The following is a 21,053-nucleotide window of genomic DNA, read 5'->3' as shown; positions in this document are numbered from 1 at the left end:
GTAAAAAAAAATGAGACATTTATTGGTGAACGGTGGGACGGAGGAAGTATAACACAACTCTCTAACAACTCATTTTTCGCAAAATATTAGGATGTACCTGCAATTATAACATGGAGTATAACTCAAAATAGAGGGAGTTCTTTCTTCCTCTCAAAACGTTGACAATCAAGTAATCAACTATAAACCTCCCAATGTGCCACATGACCGCATCAAAGAGCCTTATTCTTGTTCTCAGTTACAGATAAGACAAGACAGTATTATGGCTCTATGCCTGGACAAGGTGTGGTAACATTAGAAGAGCTAAGGTCCAAGTTTTTTACGAAGTACAATTCATCCATGAAGATAGAAAAGTTGAGAGATGCTATCATGTCCTTTCAGCAAAGGATTGATGTGACGTTTTTCGAAGTATGCCAATGTTATTCGGAGATGCTAAGGAAATCTTCGAGCCATGATCTAGCAAGATGTCGAGATTTGATAAATTTTTACTAAGGTCTGAACAATGTAAGTATGAGATTGATCAATGCAAGCACGATGGAGATTTAGTGAGCAAGACACATGACGAGGTGATAACTTTATTCCAGATGTTGGTTTGAAATCAAGTACAACCCGAGAAGGGTGGCAAAAAGAAAGGTGATACCTTAAGAGCTTCAGTAGAATCCGAAAGGATGAATAATTTTTTAGAGAGTTGTGTTAGACTTGCATTTCTCGAATACAGAGGCAGGCGAGGTGCATGGCTCACCATAAGGGGGCGTGTTGAAGTCGAGCTATTCCACCAAGTAAAGGGAAGATGGTGCAGCTGAGAGAAAGCTTAGTTGTTAGGTTGTTGGATAGTTAGAAGGTTGATGAGAGGGTTAATTAGTTAGTTAGAGTAACTTATATCTAGTGTAGCTATTGTTCATGCTTATACATGCAAGCATATGCATGTGTATATAAAGTTTTAAGATGTATTTTGTAATTCAGATATTCAGAAAATAAAATGTTGAATCACCTATTATTACCATTATATTCTCTGCTTTTTATAATCTCAGTTTGTAAGAAGTATTCAGCTATGCAAAGAATGTGAGGAACAAGAGGATTAACGTTGTTAGAACGAGAAAGAAAGAGGCTTTGGTGTTGAAACTCGGCATCTTGGTGTTGGGGCGGAATGTGGGTTTAAAATTGTGCAATGGGAGGCAAATATAAATGGTGAAGTCAATGACGGTTCCAGAAAATGAAACTTGTGGGGTGGAGGAGAGGGAGAGGCATGAGACAGTGATGGATATTTGGAGGAGTTTGAACAAGCCAACATGGGTGTGTTGGTGGAGGCTCAAGACCATCAGATTGATGACATACCAGCTTCATTAACAGCCTGTTCTTTGCAAAGCAGATGAGAGGCTCAAGGCCATCAGATTGATGACATACCAGCTTCATTAATAAATCGTCAACTCCATTTGTAAATTTTGGGAAATTGAGATGAGTGACGTAGCAATGGAGATGTCATCAACGAGTTGAAAGTATGCAAGTCGCAGTAGCTTCGCCGAGAGATTATAGATATCAGAATATCACTTCACAAATTGCTAATTCTATCTCCATGCACCATTATGTGTACCTTAAAATTACATATTAGGGTTTAGGCTAACGGTAAGAAAAAAGAAAGATAAATAAACAAATTTATGAATCATAATCAGTTGACAAGTAAAAAGATCATATAATGCTTACCTTGTTCACACTTAATCAGCGGTTGAAACATAAACCTTTAACAAATCAGAAACAAATAAAACAACCCTAATAATCCAAATCTAATCGGACAAGAAATCATAAACTAATTAATAAAATAAACACGACATCAAAATTTAATTGAAAAGCAAATTATACGCAATCTTGAGTGGTAAAGCAATACTCAGTGTAAGATTAGAAAGGAATTGATATTTCACCTGCAACGGCGGCAACAAGAGTTGAAGGCTATGGGTACATCATTTTAATTTCAAACTTATATTATATAAACTACTACCTTTTACTTTACTCTCTCTTAATTTATTCTCTCTATTTTATTCACTTTTTACTTTATTCTCCCTATTTTTTTCCCTCTCTTACTTTTTTTATCTATTTATTTAACACACTCAACATTACTTTCTTAAACTCCGTGCCGAAAAGTATTGCCTCAACGATGAGGGAACAGAGGGAGTATTGTTTTCTTAATATTTTAATTTCATATCTTTATGCATATCATTAAACTAATTAAATATTATATGTATGCATATAAAATCAAAATTAAAAATACCGGGTATGTTCTTCTCCAAGATTTACTCATATGTTGTTTACTTGCGGAAAATGCTTAAATATATTTTTAGTAGCTTATTTTATTTTAGGCCTTATTGGGCCAAATATATAGATCTATCTAATTATTTTTGTGCTGGACTGTGATTGTAACTTGTGCCTCATTTAATCAAAACTTTTGGTATCTTTTTATATGAATCATAAATTATATAGACCAGCTTCATTAACAGCCAGTATTGAAAATTGAATTCTAAAAAGAGTCTCTCGTAAAATTTATATGAATCATAAATTATTTATAATTTTGTCTGTGGGATTATTATTGCACTTAGAAGAAATATTAAAAGATAAATTAAAGAGAAGAATGGTGATGGAGTCGGTGCAGTTGAAATAAGGAAGAAGGGATATTATGGTTTGGTGCACAGCGCCATCTGTTATGCTTCCTAGCACAACATAGACTCTCTAATCAACAACTTGCCTAGGGATATCTGTAATCTCTCGACTCATTCTCCAAGAAGTTACTGTTGAAAACGTGGGATTTTGAAAAGCTTTAAGCTTTTCATTTTCTAAGTCTTTTGGCTTTTCATAACCTCCAAAATATTTATGAGGTTCCTTAATAACAAGACCTCTCATATGGTCACTCCTATCCTATAAATAGGTGTGGATTTGAGAGATGGAAAACACCAACAACAAATCATTCTCTCTTCTATCTAGCTCTCAAGCATTCTAGTTCGCATCATTAGGAGCATTGCATTGCTCGGTTCTCGCCTCCAATTCAAGTTCGCCGGAGCCTACGAGTTTGAGGTGCTTCAACTCAATAGGAGAAAAGTCATTTCATCTTTGGGGACGTTGCGCCAATCCGTGAGCACTAGCCGGGGCGTATCTCGTCATGCGGAGAGAGGGATACCTCGACTCGACTTAAAGAAGACTATAGTTTGCTTCTTGTTCCTTTTATTGTATTTACTTTGTTTTATTTACTTTCTAGTTTTTGGTTCTTTTGTAATAGCAAGAGTTTGCCCATGTAAAAGGTTACAATATTTCCAACAGTTACTTCTACTCGCATAATTATAACTCGTTGGCAGTATCTTCTGTTGTAATTTGAGATTTGGGATTGTATTGTTTTTTCATTGATATTGCGAATGGAAGGTACATGTATTCTCCACCTTTATTTAGACTATGGAGTCTCTATAAAGGAAAGAATAATATGTCTAACTTACATCAATCTAAATAACGTAAAAGATCTTACCTACTTTCCTATAATATTTGGTAATATTTCTTCCCTTGTTTAACACTCTCCCTCAAGTTGAGTAACGGGATTTCCGATGCTTAACTTGTCAAGAACACTCTGGAAATTTTTAGTGCCTACTGCCTTGGTCAGTATGTTGGCGAGTTGATCTTCAGATCGAACAAAAGGAAGTGCAACAATTCCAGCCTCGATATTCTCCTTATGAAATGTCTATCAACTTCCACATGTTTCGTTCTGTCACGTTGAACTGGATTTTCTGAAATACTAATTGCAGCTTTGTTGTCACAAAAAAGTTGACAAGTTTTTGGTGACAATAGGTCTAACTCCATTAATCTCCTCAACCATAAAACTCCAATTAATCCACTTTTGATCCCTCTAAACTCAGCCTCAGTGCTGGACAGTTGAAGAGTCTCGAGTTTATGTCTCAGCTAACATACAAATTAAACAGATAGGGCAGCATGATCAAGATTGGACTGTCAACGGATCAAATAAGCTACGAACTCGTCGTTGGGTGTGCAAACTGAGAGACTCAGGCTTTCAAGACCTTACCCCACAATACTATGAATTAGTAAAGAGAAGTAAGGGCCGAATCCCACAGAGACGGAGGCATGTTGAGTTGTATTCAGGACATTTGGGAAACTTTGGTTGCTGCTACGCTTTTACAGTGGGTTAAGTTTACTCTACTGGTTTGGACTGATCAAGTCATGGATTCTAACAGATCAACTAAACTAGGCATGCATAAAACAAAGTCATATTAAACTGATCAACTGGGGTGACACACTAAAAGGTATTTCTGCAAAAAGTAGGTGGGACCACTACAGTAAAACTGAAACGATGAAAAAGGTGACAGAGACGGTTATGCTAACTGATAAGGCTAATTTCATGCATCGGTCTAGGGGTTTTATTTCGTGAAATTACTGGGTCTAACGCATGTTTTAAGCCAGGTGTGTGAAGGTTTTCGCTAGATCCAGGAAAAGAAGAGGACGCTTGCATAGTCCTAGGAAACTGGCGAAAGAGCGGACATTATGAAAGAAATTGCTTGACGGAGGAAGCCTCGGAGTTGAAGGGTAGAATAGGGATTTCTACGAAGACTCTAGAAGGCTATGTCCGCATCTATAAAAGGAAGAAGCATGCAAGCTGGAGGGACTTTCTCGGTGGAGGCCTCACGAACAGCCTGTTGCTCAGTTCACTTTTCACATACTTGGTTCTAATTCGCGGAGGATCTCGGGTTCGCGCTGGGGTTCACATTTAGCTTTCCGATAGTGTTTGTGGGTTGTAACACCGTCCTTCTTTGGGGCGAAGAAACAATTTATTTCTGTTTTTCTTTTCGTTTCTGCTGAATTCGCCGAGCTTCGCTGTTCGAAGCTCGGTCCTCTTTTGTTCCTGGATATTTCTCTACTTTTATGCAAGTTTCATTTTCGCTTACGTCGATCGTGATGATATCTGTCGATTGATTGTGTTTACTTGAATTCTGGAGTTGGATTGTTGGAGTTGGTTGTTTTCGTGGTTATTTTCTGGATTATTGCAGGTTAATGGTGAGATCTGGAAGAATGGAGTTTGTTTGTGGATGAATCGGGGTTTTGTTTTGCTGATGTTGTGGAGTTGTTTGTGATTGTTGGAATTTGGAGTTGATCGGAGCAGATCTGTGAGAATCGGAGTTATGGAGTTGATTTTGTTGGTTGTTGAGTTCAGATGGCTTGGATCCGGAGTGGATTAAGCGTCTGAAGTGATTCTGAGTAGGACTGTTTTAATTTTATGCCTAGCTTACGTGTTTTCATTTCATTTCGCCTAGTTTATGTAGATCTGATGTATTTCCGATTCATAGCAAGTTTCCGGCGTCCAAATCTTTATATTCTGTTTGAATCTAGGAGTGTGCTCTGTTTTCTTCATCTGCGAGTTTAGTTTAGTTGCGAAGGTACATGTCGTAGTTAGTTGGAGCATGGGTTGGTTATCTGCAGCTTTTACCGTACTTGCTATTTCTGGAAATATGGTCCCCACTGTTATTTGCTTACTGTTTAGCTAGATTAGGTAGTCGTTTGCTTAGTCTAGGGAGTAATTGTGTCTTTCGGTATTGATGTCTGATTCCAGTAAGTTTTCTGTGTCCTAGGTCTAGCGTTTACATTTCTTGCCTAGATCTAGTGGTAGTTTAAATCTCAACCCCTTTGCGTGGCAGCAGCCGTTTGTTTCCATAGTCTCTTAGCACTACTTTACGAATCCACCTCTGTGGGATCGACCCCACTTCCCTATACTAATTCATAGTATTCGGGTTGAGGGATTTATTTTTGAAGGGGAGTCGAGTGTGTCCAACGACAAAAACACTGTAGTTCTCTAGAGTTCCTGGACCCAGTGATCCAGTGGATTTAAAGAGCGTTGTGTCTGGACCGAGCTTTGCATTATTCCTCATATGTGCACACTCGCTTACTCCTAAGTCTAGTCATTCGACATTAGAGTCGAGCGAAGACCCACTTCAAATGGCGCCGTTGTCGGGGATGGATGGCGTGCTTAGTGTTAGTGTTCAGAGTCTGTGGTGTAAATAGTTTTGATTTGTTTTCTTTCTCTTTTGTTTGCAGTTTATGAGCAGAGGCTCAAGATCTACCTACTGGAGCAACTCATCTGGGTGGAAACACGGCCAGTTTGATTGGCGGGTTAATGATACAGTCTCTACTGTGACCACCAGATCAGGGTTCACCACGGGAGGTCCGTTTCCGAGTGAATCCACTAGCGACGAATCTTGGACGTCATCAGGACGCGAAGATCCAGAATCACCACCCGAATCAGAAACAGAGTCAGAAACAGGGGAAGCAGAGGAAGTAGTCATGGCGCAGGTGGTAGACCCGGATCCAGAAATCGGCTCTCTCACTGCCCATTTAGATGGAAAACCAGCTCAAGCTATAGTGATGAATCCACGCCAGAGGACTATCGAGATCAAGACAAACGTACTCGGCATCTTGCCGACGTTCTCTGGGCGTAGAAATGAGTGTCCGTATGAGTTCTTAAATGAATTCAGTAAGTTATGTGGTATTCAGAAGAGGCCGAATGATGCAACAGAGGAGGATTATCGCCTACAAGCGATTCCGTTTACCTTGAAGGGGGAAGCTAATACGTGGCTATTGAGGTTGCCTCCGGATTCTATCCGCACGTGGAGGGACTTCAAGTTAGAATTCTTAGATTATTTCTTCCCATCCAACAAGACGAATGCACTTAAGAAAGAAATACTAGAGTGTAAGCAAGATTACGATGAATCGTTGAGTCAGTATTGGTCGAGATTTAAGGGGTTGTTGGATGCATGCCCGAATCACCGAATGATAGAGGCAGAGACCTACTCTCTGTTTTACGAAGGAGCCACTCCCGAGTCAAAGGACTTAATGAACTCCTCGAGTGGGGGAAATTTCACAAGAAAAAGGGAAGTGAGGCAAGAGAGATCCTAGGGAAGTTGATTGACGCTAAGAAGGCGTACTGTAACACCCCCTACCCGATCGGCGAACGGTCGAATAGGAAATGTCACAATTACGGTGCCATAAATTATGGTCAATTAAAAACCAAACTTAATTCATTAACCTATCAGCAAAAGTTCCAACACTATTTACAAACACAGCGGAAGCTATTACAAATATTCAAATACTATACATGCCACATCTAACATAAATTGACACAAACGCCGCAAGCAGTGATCAGTGACCCACCGAGGATGCAGTGCTGGCGAAGAAACGAAAGAAATATCCAAAGGAATCCACGATCCAATTAACCTGTAGCAAACTCAACACTTCAGCCACAATTCTCTAACAATCAAAAATCATACAACTTAAATTCTTATTATTATATTTACCAATCATTACCGCATATATCATATTATTATTGTCTTATTAATTTCTAACATAAATTGGGCAACATCTCCTCTATAACCAACATATGCCCAAAACCCAACAATAGGCAATACAGATAATCAGACCATCCATTTCGGATGCATACAGATAATCCCGGGAACAGACCACCCATAGGGTGCAGATCAGACAGATCAGATAACAGACGATCCTCGCTTCGGTTATCCAGAAGACGAGAGATCACAGATGATGCAGCGCTGCTGTCCTATGGCATGCCAATTGTACCCACAGAATACACTCAAGCACGGGGCGTAAACACCATCAAATTTACTCATTTTCATCTCAATACATATTCTCAATTATTTCTAATATAACACATCGACAACTTATTTTCACACCATATCATATCGAATTTATAGATTAAATTCCGACATTCTCAAAATCATCCCAGATTCCCAACAACACAGACAGATCATACCTCATCACAGATAGATAGATAGATAGATAGATAGATAGATAGATCAAGCATCATCACATTTAATCATATTTGTATACATCTCATCATCATATATCATTTATCATATCCTTCTTAATGCTCATTTCCACATTATCTACAGTCACAACCATATTCTTCCCTTTTCACATCTCATTACCAAATCTTTCAATAATTCATCATATTCTCATGTTTTACTTCACAAGTCTTTTATCACATAATTACTCATAATCTACTAAGATAATAATATATCAACACAGACAGACAAATCAGACCTCATCACAGATAGATAGATCAGACATCATCACATTTAATCACATTTATTTCCATCTCCACAACGTATACTCTTTGCACATATTTCATTATCAAATCAATCAACAATCCATCATATTCTTATATTTTACTTCATGAATATTTTATCAAGTAATTAATCATAAATTATTTAGACAATAAGTCACGTAATAATCACGGAAAAACACGTAAGAGAATTAGGCCATTTAAGTGTTGAGCATGCTACCTGGATGACGTTATTTCCAAACCTTTCCATTCGACATTTCTTCTTTCGCCGATCCTTTTTCCTTTCATTTGCTAACATTTGGGTGTAGCTACCTCATAGAATTATAACACAAATTAATTTATCGAGAAATAATATTACTATAAGCTAAACTCTCCCCTTTATCCTCATCTAATATCCTAGATGAAAGTAATTCCATGATCTACCAATTTACTTTTAATATATCAACTACATTGGACTGTTTTCTCGTTAATGTTATGTAATAATTTAAAAGGCTTTAGAGGCGCAACCTAGTATTTTCAAATACCCTTGGAAGTTTAGTTTACAAGGCAACAAAATTCACTCAAAAATTCCTAATGGGTCGAGAGATATTCTCCTTTCACCACAGACTACCAAAATCGAGTAGTTTTGGCAATAGTTTCTACACAATTTTTATAAATAATATTTGTACTCTTTAATTAATCACAAAATTCAGAGAACAACTAAACACCTTATAGTTAATTTCGAAATTATGGAATCAAGTTTTCATCGACCTTAAATTCCCTGAATATTTCGGATAACACATACCAAAATATGACAGTACCAGAATTTTGACAGTTCGTAGTTGTATTGTTATACCAATTTATACACATAGTAAACGAACTCCTAAATTCTCCATACGATTCAGGGATCCTCTAGACGCATCATAGTTATTATAGAAATTGTTAAACCAAAGATTTAACATATATAAACATGTTTAATAATTCAAACTAGGAGGCGGTAGAACAGAGGGTTTGATTCTAATCAAGATTTTATCTCAATTCATATTTAATCATCTTTTAAATATTCATTTCATCTATTGGGAACATATAACACCCAAAATCATATACTTAAGGTATATTTTCAGTTCCATTAGCAATTCTAAAAAAAATATTTCATAACTTCAAAATCAAGGATAAAACATGTTTTAGGGCATCTAAACGTAACATATTCTACACTAATACAAGAATTGAACCATCATTTGTTCAAACACCTATCAAGGAGGATCCCTAGTAGTTTTAAAGTCCAATATATATATTTTCAATCTTCAAAAACAACATAGAATGAAGAGCTACCTTGATTTAACACCGATTGCGCGATCGGGTATTCAATACGTTGAGAAACAGAGCTAAAATTTGAAGATGAAAGCTTGGAACTCCTTGGCTATGGAGGACACGACTTTTGGGATGAAAATGAGGATGAATAGTGTTATTTTTGGTTTATAAAAGTGTCCCAAATTATTAATTAATTTCATGGTATTTTTGGTGTACAAGTGGCATTCATCAAATCATGCATAGTTATTTTATTTTCTCTAGATTTTTCTATTAACTTTAAGGCATATTTTGAAGTCAAACATGTCCAAAATGCTGGAAATTTCGTGCCCTATGATTTAAACAAGATATTTTATTTTATTTCATGTGAAAAGACGATTTTGCCATTCTACCGTATTCTATTTATGATTCCCGATTCAACTCCGATTTTCTTCTCATTCTCACCCTCACTATACTTCTAATACTTACTTTTAATGCTACTTTATTCCTTATTCCTTGTTACTTATTTGGCTCTTTTTTTTGTTATCGAATCAACCACATATAATTCGAAATAGACAATTTTAACACAAACCTTATCTTATTTATAATATAACTCATATATTATTTCTAATAAATAATTCTCATCACCTTTTATCCTTATAAAAATTATCAACAATATTTTATCGACTATCATTATTTTCAATATCGATTTATTCGTCGAAAGCCCTGAGTCGTTGATTTCTTAACCTGAACCATGAATTCGTCTAGAGTTATTTTTGGGATGTTACACGTACGATAACCCTAGGAATGCAGTGAGAAGAGGATCGGTGCATGCTGTGAGAGAACAAGAAGATGACAAAGTCGAAGCAAGGATGGATAGGCTCGAGAAGGCTCTTTTGAACGCGATTGAAAAGGCGATTCCACTGGCTTCACAAGGGAAGGAGAAATCTCCTGGTCCAGGAGATAATCAAATTCAACAATATTACGGGACCCAGGAAGGAGATTATCAGGCCCAGGTCAATGCAATGTGAAGTTGGAATCCCGATGGGGCTGGAATCCAGGGAGACAGAGAGATGCGCCCTGGAGAAACCATCCAAATTTCAGATTGACTGACAATGAATAGAATCAGCCGGCACCGCAACAAAGTCAGCAGTTTGCACCTCAGCCCGAAAGACAAGGTAATTGGTCAGGAAGGAATCAAGAGGGGCAGGGCAACTGGATTAATCGGAACCAAGGAGACCACTCGAGCTGGGGAAACAGGAATCAGAGCAGTCAAGGAAACTCTTATGTACCCCCACACCAAAGGAATTTTCAGAACAATTACCAGGGCCAAGGAAATCAATACAATAACTCTTCAGGCGGTCAAGGAAACGCTCGTCAGAATCAAGCAAGTGGACCGACTCTAAGTATCGGCCCAGGACCCAGTCAGCCACCGAAACCACCAAAAAGTATCGATGATATGGTGCACGACCTCGTCAGTCCTCAGCAACATATGCAAAACAACCTGCAATCGAACAATGACGTAGTGCACAAGCTTCAAGATGCTCAACAGGAGCAGAAAGCAGCCATGGATATGCTGGCTAAGCAATTGTCCCAGATAGCTACTTCTTTGTGTGATATGAGGGGAAATGAAGGGAAGATTCCCGCCTCCGTAAGGCCACCGGACAGAGCTAATATAAGTTAGATTACCTTGAGATCCGGGAAGGGATATGATGGGCCAGTGGTAAGAACAAAGGAGGTGACAGATCCCAAGGAAGACAGGGAAGAAGAGGATACAATTCCTAGGCCAAGACACTTGGAGGGAGGAAGTCCCTTGGTCAAGGATGACTTTAAGACAGGAGATTTAGAGAAACCTTTGCCTAGATCAACTGAACCATTCTTCCTCGATCCAGAGCCGGAGTTGGAAGATGAGGCAGTGGGAAAAGAAACTGGAGAGTTATCAGCTGAAAGTTCTACCGGAGCAGGGAAGCGACTGAAACCCTTTCCAAGTCGGGGGGAAGCCAAGAAACAGAAGGAAGAACCGGTAGACTTCATGGACATTTTTGGGAAGTTGGAAATCAATCTGCCATTCTTACAGGCCCTGAAGATGCCAGTCTTTAGCAAGTTCATCAAGGAATTTATAGCTGGGAAGGCTAGGCCCAGTGGGAAAATTCTGATAGGCGAGAACGTCTCCGCAGTGATTCAGAAGAGGAAGATGCCTTCAAAATGCAATGACCCAGGTATGTTCACCTTGCCCATCTCTATTGGTGATGTGAGAATCGAGCACGCTATGTGTGATTTGGGTGCGTCGATAAATGTGTTACCACTTTCCATATACAAGAAATTAGTGGGGGTAGCATGGTAGACACGAGGGTTGTGATTCAACTGGCGGACAGGTCATGCATCTGTCCTGAAGGGGTGCTTGAGAATGTGATAGTCAAGGTACATGACTTCTTGTACCCTGCTGATTTCCATGTGATTAAGATGAGTGATAATGAGTCTGCAGAGTCGGGGGAGTACTTTTAGGGAGACCCTTCCTACGTACCGCTAAGACTATCATTGATGTTTTTGATGGAACAATTTGCCTTGATTACAATGGGGAGAAATACACATTCAGCATTGATGAGGCAATGAAGAAACCTCTTGACGTTGAAAATTTGCATGCTATAGATGTTATTAACCCTTTGGTCCAAGAATACCTTGAGACGGAATTAATGCAGGAACAGATTGAGAACTCCGGGATGAGTCATGCCATTGATAGAGAAGTGGCCAGTTGGTGTCAAGCAATGAACACAAGCGAGTTATCAGATGAAGCTAGCTGAAGCAATTCTAAAATTCTGTGCAAATCCGGAGCTAGCTAGGTCAAGGAATACACCTTATGTGGCGAGTGTGGAAGGTTCTGCTGGGTCGAGGAAGGGAATGACAACGGAAGTAACAGAGAAAAATCCCTCCCCAGGAAAAAGATGTTCCCAAGAAAGAGTTGAAAACACTTCCACCAGGCCTAAAGTATGCGTATCTAGAGGAGAACGAAACTTTCCCTGTGATTATCAACAGCAGCTTGACCGAGGAACAAGAAGAGGACTGCTGAAGGTAATCCAAGAAACAAGAAGGCTATTGGGTGGACACTCTCTGACCTGGTAGGAATTAGTCCAGATTTGTGCATGCATCACATCCGCTTGGAGGAAGGAGCAAAAGCCTGCAGAGATCCTCAACGCAAATTGAATCCTAACATGAGGGAGGAAGTGCTGAAAGAAGTATTGAAACTACTTCCCTAGGAATCATTTATTCCATACCAGACAGTGAATGGGTGAGTCCAGTCCATATGGTACCCAAGAAGTCAGGAATACAGGTGGTCAAGAACGACAAGAATGAATTGGTGCCCACCAGACTAGTTACTGGGTGGAGGATGTGCATCGATTATAGGAAGTTAAATGAAGCGACCAAGAAAGACCATTTCCCTCTACCTTTCATTGACCAGATGCTGGAGAGGCTAGCAGGCAAGCAATACTTCTGTTTCCTAGACGGGTATAGTGGGTATTTTCAAATCTATGTGGATCCCGAGGACCAGGAGAAGACAACTTTCACGTGTCCTTTCGGCACGTACGCTTACAGGAGGATGCCGTTTGGCCTGTGCAATGCGCCAGGCACTTTTCAGCGGTGTATGATGAGTATATTCTCGGATCTTTTGGAGGACTGCATCGAGATTTTTATGGACGACTTCACTGTGTACGGGAATTCATTTGACTCATGTTTGGCTAGTTTGGATATAGTATTGAGAAGGTGCCAGGAAAAACATTTGGTTTTGAACTTCGAGAAATGCCACTTTATGGTCCCTGAGGGAATTGTCCTTGGGCACGTAGTCTCGGAAAGAGGTATACAGGTAGACCAGGCAAAGATTGAGGTGATCTCAAAACTGCCTTACCCGACGAATCAGAAGGAGGTGAGAGGATTCCTAGGGCATGCAGGATTCTATAGGAGGTTCATAAAAGATTTCACAAAAATTGCTCAGCCACTCACCCACTTGTTGCATAACGATGTTGATTTTGTCTTTGATGAGGAATGCAAAAAGGCTTTTCAGTTGTTAAAAGACAGGCTAGTATCTGCGCCTATTATTAGAGCGCCCGACTGGAATCTACCCTTTGAGATTATGTGTGACGCAAGCGATTATGCCGTGGGAGCGGTGCTAGGTCAAAGAGTTGATGGGAAAAGCAATGTGATCTTTTATGCTTCAAAAACGCTGAATCAAGCTCAGAGAAATTATGACACTACTGAAAAAGAAATGCTGGCGGTAGTATACTCATTTGAGAAATTTCGCCCGTACTTGCTTGGGTCGAGGTGATAGTCTTCACCGACCACGCGGCTATAAAGTACCTGTTGGCAAAGAAAGAATCCAAGCCGAGATTAATCCGATGGGTGTTGCTTTTGCAGGAATTCGATTGGGAAGTCAGAGACAAAAAGGGAACAGAAAATAAAGTAGCCGATCATCTGAGCAGGATATTTCAAGGGGAGACCGAGGAAGCAATACCGGATGCATTCCCAGAGGAACATTTGTACTACGTAAAAAAAATTCCTCGACCTATCAGCTGGGAAGAGATTATGGTGTTAACAGGTCCAGGGGATGCCGAAAAAGGGAAATGTCATCAAAACGCTGAGCCATGGTTCGCAGACCTGGCAAATTACTTAGTCACTGGAGAGGTGCCCAGTTCGCAAGTAATTTCCCGGGCCCAGAAGATGAAATTGAAAAGCGAGGCCAAGAACTATTTCTGGGATGACCCGTATTTGTGGCGAATGGGAGCCGACCAAGTAATCCGGAGGTGTATTCCGGAGTGGGAACAGAGGGATGTGCTGAATCATTGCCATGCCCTAGCTTGTGGAGGTCACTTTGGACCTAGGAAGACCGCAAGGAAGGTGTTAGATAGTGGTTTTTACTGGCCTACATTGCATAAGGATGCGTTCGAGTTTTGTCAGAATTGTGAGAGGTGTCAACAGACTGGGGGAATCTCCAGAAGAGATGAAATGCCGCAAGTCCCGGTGATCGTTTGTGAAATTTTCGATGTTTGGGGAATGGACTTCATGGGTCCATTTCCATCTTCATACGGGAATACATACATACTAGTGGCAGTGGATTATGTTTCGAAATGGATAGAAGCCAAGGCGACCACATCTTGCGAAGCTAAGGAGGTATCGAAGTTTCTTAGAGCTAATATCTTCAATCGGTACGGAGTGCCCAGAGCTATAATATCTGACAATGGGACGCATTTCCGCAACCGGACTATTGAAGCTTTGATGAGAAAGTATGGCGTCCACCACAGACTGTCTACACCTTATCATCCTCAATCTAACGGCCAGGCGGAAATATCCAACAGAGAGATAAAGGCGATACTGGAAAAGACGGTTAATCCGTCTAGAAAAGACTGGAGTAAGAGGCTTGGAGACGCACTATGGGCTTACCGGACGGCATACAAGACGCCTATTGGGATGTCACCATATAGGCTTGTGTTCGGCAAAATGTGTCACTTGCCCGTGGGAGTAGAACACCGAGCATATTGGGCGGTCAAGGAGATAAACATGAGACCCGAATCTTGCGAGGAAGAGAGGAAATTGCAGCTGCAGGAGTTGGAGGAGCTAAGGCTGGAGTCATATGAATCGGCAATGTGGTACAAAGAGAAAACAAGACTTTGGCATGACAAGAACCTCCGAGTCAAGGAATTGCAAGTTGGGCAGAAAGTTCTCCTATTCCAATCCCGGCTCAAGTTGATGCCTGGTAAGCTGAAGTCCAAATGGGTCGGACCATACACTGTTGTGAGTCTTCGTGCAAATGGAGCAGTAGAGATCCAGGGAAGTGCTCCAAACTCTACTCCATTTCTTGTCAATGGCCATAGGGTGAAGGTATTTAGGGATAATTCGGAGATGTGTGTAGTGGACGAAATGCCACTACGCGCACTCCCTGATATCGCCTAATCGGTCTGGGAAGTGAGTGTTCTTAGAGAATTTCCTAGGTCCAGCATCCAAGAAGTTTTAACATGTCCTGACCTAGGGAATCTTGAGAACACTTGAACATAAAATGTAAATATTTAATCGCTTTCTTTAAAATCAAGAAAAACCCAAACAAATCAGAAAAAAAATAATCTTCCAAAAATATTTTCGAAATACTGGACTCCTTAAGGAATGTTTTTGATACTGTCATACCCTAGACCCGGGGAGTCTGGCGTTTCATTTTTTTTAGTTTAATGTTTTTCTCTAAGTGTGATTTTGCAGAAGGAAGTTACTTGGGCAGGGAATTGAGAAGTAAAATTTTGGAGGGAGTTGACACCGGTTCGGATTTCGAAAGACACCTTTATGGGAGCCGTACAGTCGTTGGCGTCATGCCTGCAACCCGTCTGCAAAAACAGTCCTCGCCCATACTTATCGGATAATAACCGTGTTTTTTTATTTTTACTTACTTACTTACTCTCTCTCTCTACATCCCAAATTCTCTCTAGGTTTTCTTTTCTAACCCTAATCAAAGAAGTTTCCGTCCAAGTCTTTGTCAAAAAAAAAAAAAATTCTGCAGAATTCTCCATGGATAACAAGCAAAGTGCCGGGAACACCTCAGGATCCGCCGATTCAAGTGCGGCGGCGTTTATGGCAGACATGCTACAAAAATTTGGGGGACCAGAAAAGGCGATGGAGGCGTTTGCCATGTTCTCGGCTGTAATGGGGAAATCCGTACCAACCGCCTCAACATCCTCCGCACCACCACCAGAGACCGTTCAAGAAACCACCGCTGAGCCGGAGGCCGTCGCAGAACCCACTGCCGCCGTTTCAGAACCAACCGCTGCAGAAACTCGCGAAGACGAAGCAGATCTGGCCGCGGGGTTGGAGTTGTTGGCCGTAAGTGCACCCAGGTTAGGATCTGCCACTGAGGGGGAAACCCATGTTTTAGAGGATAGAATGGTTGGTGTTTCTGAGGGGGAAACCCCTGTTACTGATAGCCGTGTTGAGGGGAAACCCCTGTTTTGGAGGAGTTTGTTGAGGGGGAAACCCCTGTTGATGGAGTTGAAATTCCAGAGGGCAACGAAGCCCTAGATGCTGAAAGAAATGTGGAGGGGAAACCCCAGAAGTGGTTGGGGGCGACGAAGCCCTAATTACTGAGGAAGATGTCAGAGAGGGGGAAACCCCTGAGAAGTCTGCGGGTACAGAAACCCACGTTGGAGAAGGTTTGGAGGGGATAGAGACCCCTGTTTATTTTTCAGGGGCAACCCCATTGTTGAACGAGGAAGGAGAAGCCCTCGGTGCTGAGAATGTCCAAGAACCCGTCGATGTCGGGTTGGATTTGATAGTGGATCTGACTGATGTCCCCGAAGGGACCGATTCACCGGTTAACGCAAGGGAAGCGCGGAGACAGGCTCGTCGGAGCCTGCTTGATGAGATAGATGAAACCGTCCAGCAGACGGAGGAAGAAATGCTGGGTCCAGAAGCCACAGCACCTGAGCAGGCAGAATCTCCCAGACCGAGCAGAGGGGAGAGTGATGCAGAGGAACGCCGCCACGCGGCCGAGAAGAAAAGGAAGGGGAAACAAATTGCTCCTTCCAAGACCAAGAAGGCGAAAGGAAATCCACTGAATCCCCACTTCCTCGACCTGCCAAGGTACCATACGCTGCAGAGCCCGAGGATTCTGCTGGGTCTAGTGACTCTGAAAAAGAACAAGAAGAGGAGCTCAACTTTGAGCCAACTGAGATCTGGATTACAAGAGAGCTCCTGGACGAGATGAGAAAGTTTGACGACCCGAAACGCGCAACCATCCACAAGGAGAAGAGTGCCCAGGGCAAGTACGCTAAGTCTGGAAAAATGTACAGCTCATCGGAGCTCAAGCAGATCGCTTGCAATGATGAATTCCGAACTTATATCGACGCAATCGGCTTTGATTGGTTGCTCAAGCACAGCACCGCCGAAGTTCCAATCGACCTGGCAAGGGAATTCTTCTCCACCTTCCGATTTAAGTCCACCACCGATCTGAATGCTGACTCCATCAAATTCCGGCTCTTCAATGAAGAGCATGTGATGAGCATCCGTGAATGGACTCTACGGATGGGACTGCTTACGCGCACAGAGGATGATGAGGGTTTGTGGAGCGAGAGAATGATTGGTCCGCCGAAGCTGACGCCGGGATTCAAGACGCAGAACGCATGGGAGTTTGTGGCTCACCCTAGGGTAGGTCAGTTCAAAACCAGCTGGTCGAAGGCCCACCATATTGAGAACAGGGTCCTGCGATTCGCCCAGACCTTCATTAGCTACAACCTGATGGGCACAGCCAACAACGCTCTGACGACCCCCGACTTGTACTTTACTTGGTGCATGGCCAAGGGAGTACGTGTTCACTTGGGCTATTGGTTAGCCCAAGCCTGCCATCAAGTGACAGCCAACCCTTCCCGACATCTTTACACATGCCACCTTCTAGGGGCTTACCTGCAACGCAACGTTATTATGAAAATCCACAAGTCCTGCAGAGAAGTGAAGATGTGTCTACCCCCGGAGGTGTTCAACGTGGACTACTTTTTCAATAAGGGGCTGCTCATTACACAGGGAAGGGACGTGTGCTTTTATGAGGTTGGTCAGTCGGAGGCGCAGACGAAGCAGGAGCCTGAGATGGTGGAGGCGAAGGATACTGCTGACATGGAAGCCGGAGCCAGGATAGAAGTAGAAGAAGTAAGGAAAGAGGTTGGATGGATGAGGTCAGAGATGAAAATGGTTTTGGAGGGGATTGTGGCCCTACGGGGTAAAGGAAGGGACAGTGCTGAGGATGCAGAAGTCAGAAAGTTAGTTGAGGAAGTGAGAAACGAAGTAGAGAATGTGAGGAAGGAGGTAATCGGTGTACGAAAAGAAGTGACGGAGATACGGAGGGAAATGGGGAGAAGTAGAGAGGAGGTCGTAGCCCTGAAGGGGCGTATCACCGACCTAGTGGCAGAATCGTCAAGGCGTTCCGACAAGATGGCGGAGGCCGTCGCACTGATGATGAAGATGACGAAGTGGCTTCAAGCGAAGTTCCCCGAGACACCGAAGGGACTTCCTGAACCTAGCGGCGGTTCCAAGACGCCGGGTCAAGGGAGTCTAGCTGTGCAGAAGCCGCCACAAGCCCAAAGGCCTCAGACCACCCCGTCTTCCTCCAGGCCCGTGCTTTTGAAGAAAACCGTACCCCGACCCACAGAAGATCAGAAGGAGACGCCGGAGTCACCGGCAAGAAAGAAAGTTAAAATGACCCAACCGACAGTGCCACCCAAGTCTGGCTCCCGCGGGGGCCAGAACCCGAATTGAATTTCCCCCAGAACCAAGTAACTTTTACTTTTCTGTCTTTTACTTTTCGTTTTTCTTTCGCTTGTGTTTTTATGTGCCAGCATGCATCGTTCTGTATATATGTGTTATACCTTCCTACACTTAGCCCAATTTTGGTCTAAGTGTGAGAAGGGGTTGTTTTGTTTTGGTTTTGTATGTTGCGCTTTCTCCCACTTAGCCCGATGTTCGGTCTAAGTGTGAGAAGTTTTGTTTTTTTGTGCTTTGTTTGCGTTTGTGTCTGTTGTCTGCTGTTCTTACTTCCTTTTCCCCCTTCACTAGGATAGCTTGGGGACAAGCTTGAGTGAAGTGGGGGGGGGAGTAAGTATGGTGTTTGTGTTCTTTCTGTTTTAAGAGTCTTTAGGATGTGTGTTTCGCATGAGCTAGTGAGATAATAAGGCAGGTTTCCCTTAGTGAGAGCGATTGAAGAGAGAATGCATGTCAACTTTGACACCTTCTTCCTTAATAAACCAAAGGCGGTCTGAAGTTGGGACGATGGAAAAAGCCTTAGATAACCCAGCTGTGCAGCCCTACTATAAGAGCGAGTTATAAGCCTAAACACTTTTTTGTGCTAACATGTAAATTGGGCTGCCACTTGATGCTTAGGGAGTAGAGTATGAAGGAGAAAAAATGGTTTCGGAGGTATAAGCTGGACGAAGTCCAGGAAAAGGTGGAATAAGCTGGACGAAGTCCAGGGGAGGAGTAAAAAAAAAAAAAAATTTGGAGGTATAAGCTGGACGAAGTCCAGGGGAAAAGGGGATATAATACAGAAAAAATAAAAAAATAAATATAATATAGTATCCTCAAGGGCAGGAAGCAATTTCAACCTGACCCAGGAAAATCAATGGGAAAAAAGAGAAGTAAGAAGGAACTCTCATAAAACCCAAACCCAACGCATCAGTGGCATAACTTTAACTGGGGAGCGTTTTGATCCTAACATACCTGGTGAGGAATGAGTGATCGAGCGAACCTAACAGCTGGGGTGTCAATAGGCTATCTTGACGAACTGACGGACCGTTTAGGTAGAAGAAGAGGGAGGGGAAGATTTGAAGACTGTAGACGATCGGATTGAACTTAAGCTTGTGGGACGGTTGCCTAAAAGTCGAACCTAGTTCATGCTTGTTTGTGTTTTGATTCTTTGTGTTGTTTTCTTTTATAAGTCTGTTTTTTTATTTTGCCAGTTGTCTAGGTCCAGGAGTCTGTTTTTGTTTTGTTTGTAGAGTCGTTCTTGGGGACCGTGCATTGAAATTCGCCTTATTTCTTTCTCTTGTCTTTCATACTTGAGGACAAGCATGGTTTAAGTGTGAGCAGTTTGATAAGGCTAATTTCATGCATCGGTCTAGGGGTTTTATTTCGTGAAATTACTGGGTCTAACGCATGTTTTAAGCCAGGTGTGTGAAGGTTTTCGCTAGATCCAGGAAAAGAAGAGGACGCTTGCATAGTCCTAGGAAACTGGCGAAAGAGCGGACATTATGAAAGAAATTGCTTGACGGAGGAAGCCTCGGAGTTGAAGGGTAGAATAGGGATTTCTACGAAGACTCTAGAAGGCTATGTCCGCATCTATAAAAGGAAGAAGCATGCAAGCTGGAGGGACCTTCTCGGTGGAGGCCTCACGAACAGCCTGTTGCTCAGTTCACTTTTCACATACTTGGTTCTAATTCGCGGAGGATCTCGGGTTCGCGCTGGGGTTCACATTTAGCTTTCCGATAGTGTTGTGGGTTGTAACACCGTCCTTCTTTGGGGCGAAGAAACAATTTATTTCTGTTTTTTTTTCGTTTCTGCTGAATTCGCCGAGCTTCGCTGTTCGAAGCTCGGTCCTCTTTTGTTTCTGGATATTTCTCTACTTTTATGCAAGTTTCGTTTCGCTTACGTCGATCGTGATGATTTCTGTCGATTGATTGTGTTTACTTGAATTCTGGAGTTGGATTGTTGGAGTTGGTTGTTTTCGTGGTTATTTTCTGGATTATTGCAGGTTAATGGTGAGATCTGGAAGAATGGAGTTTGTTTGTGGATGAATCGGGGTTTTGTTTTGCTGATGTTGTGGAGTTGTTTGTGATTGTTGGAATTTGGAGTTGATCGGAGCAGATCTGTGAGAATCGGAGTTATGGAGTTGATTTTGTTGGTTGTTGAGTTCGGATGGCTTGGATCCGGAGTGGATTAAGCGTCTGAAGTGATTCTGAGCAGGAGTGTTTTAATTTTATGCCTAGCTTACGTGTTTTCATTTCATTTCGCCTAGTTTATGTAGATCTGATGTATTCCGATTCATAGCAAGTTTCCGGCGTCCAAATCTTTATATTCTGTTTGAATCTAGGAGTGTGCTCTGTTTTCTTCATCTGCGAGTTTAGTTTAGTTGCGAAGGTGCATGTCGTAGTTAGTTGGAGCATGGGTT

The 21,053-nt window shown here is 42.0% G+C and overlaps 1 long non-coding RNA gene across 2 annotated transcripts; it reads right to left on the bottom strand.

The window, feature by feature from the left end:
- Nucleotides 1-7,031: 7,031 nt before the first annotated feature.
- LOC121789519 lies at nucleotides 7,032-9,663 on the bottom strand. Of its 2 annotated transcripts, XR_006048060.1 has the most exons (3): nucleotides 9,422-9,577; nucleotides 8,331-8,418; nucleotides 7,032-7,245 (listed from the first exon to the last, which is right to left on the bottom strand). It is a non-coding gene; the product is annotated as an uncharacterized LOC121789519 (long non-coding RNA). The 2 variants fall into 2 exon arrangements; XR_006048059.1 differs by lacking the exon at nucleotides 7,032-7,245 and having other exon boundaries at nucleotides 8,179-8,418; nucleotides 9,422-9,663.
- Nucleotides 9,664-21,053: the final 11,390 nt, after the last annotated feature.

This window comes from Salvia splendens, unplaced genomic scaffold (assembly GCF_004379255.2).
Source record: "Salvia splendens isolate huo1 unplaced genomic scaffold, SspV2 ctg266, whole genome shotgun sequence".
In the NCBI taxonomy this organism is placed as follows: Eukaryota; Viridiplantae; Streptophyta; class Magnoliopsida; order Lamiales; family Lamiaceae; genus Salvia; species Salvia splendens.
This window is presented reverse-complemented; position numbering and strand designations above follow the sequence as displayed.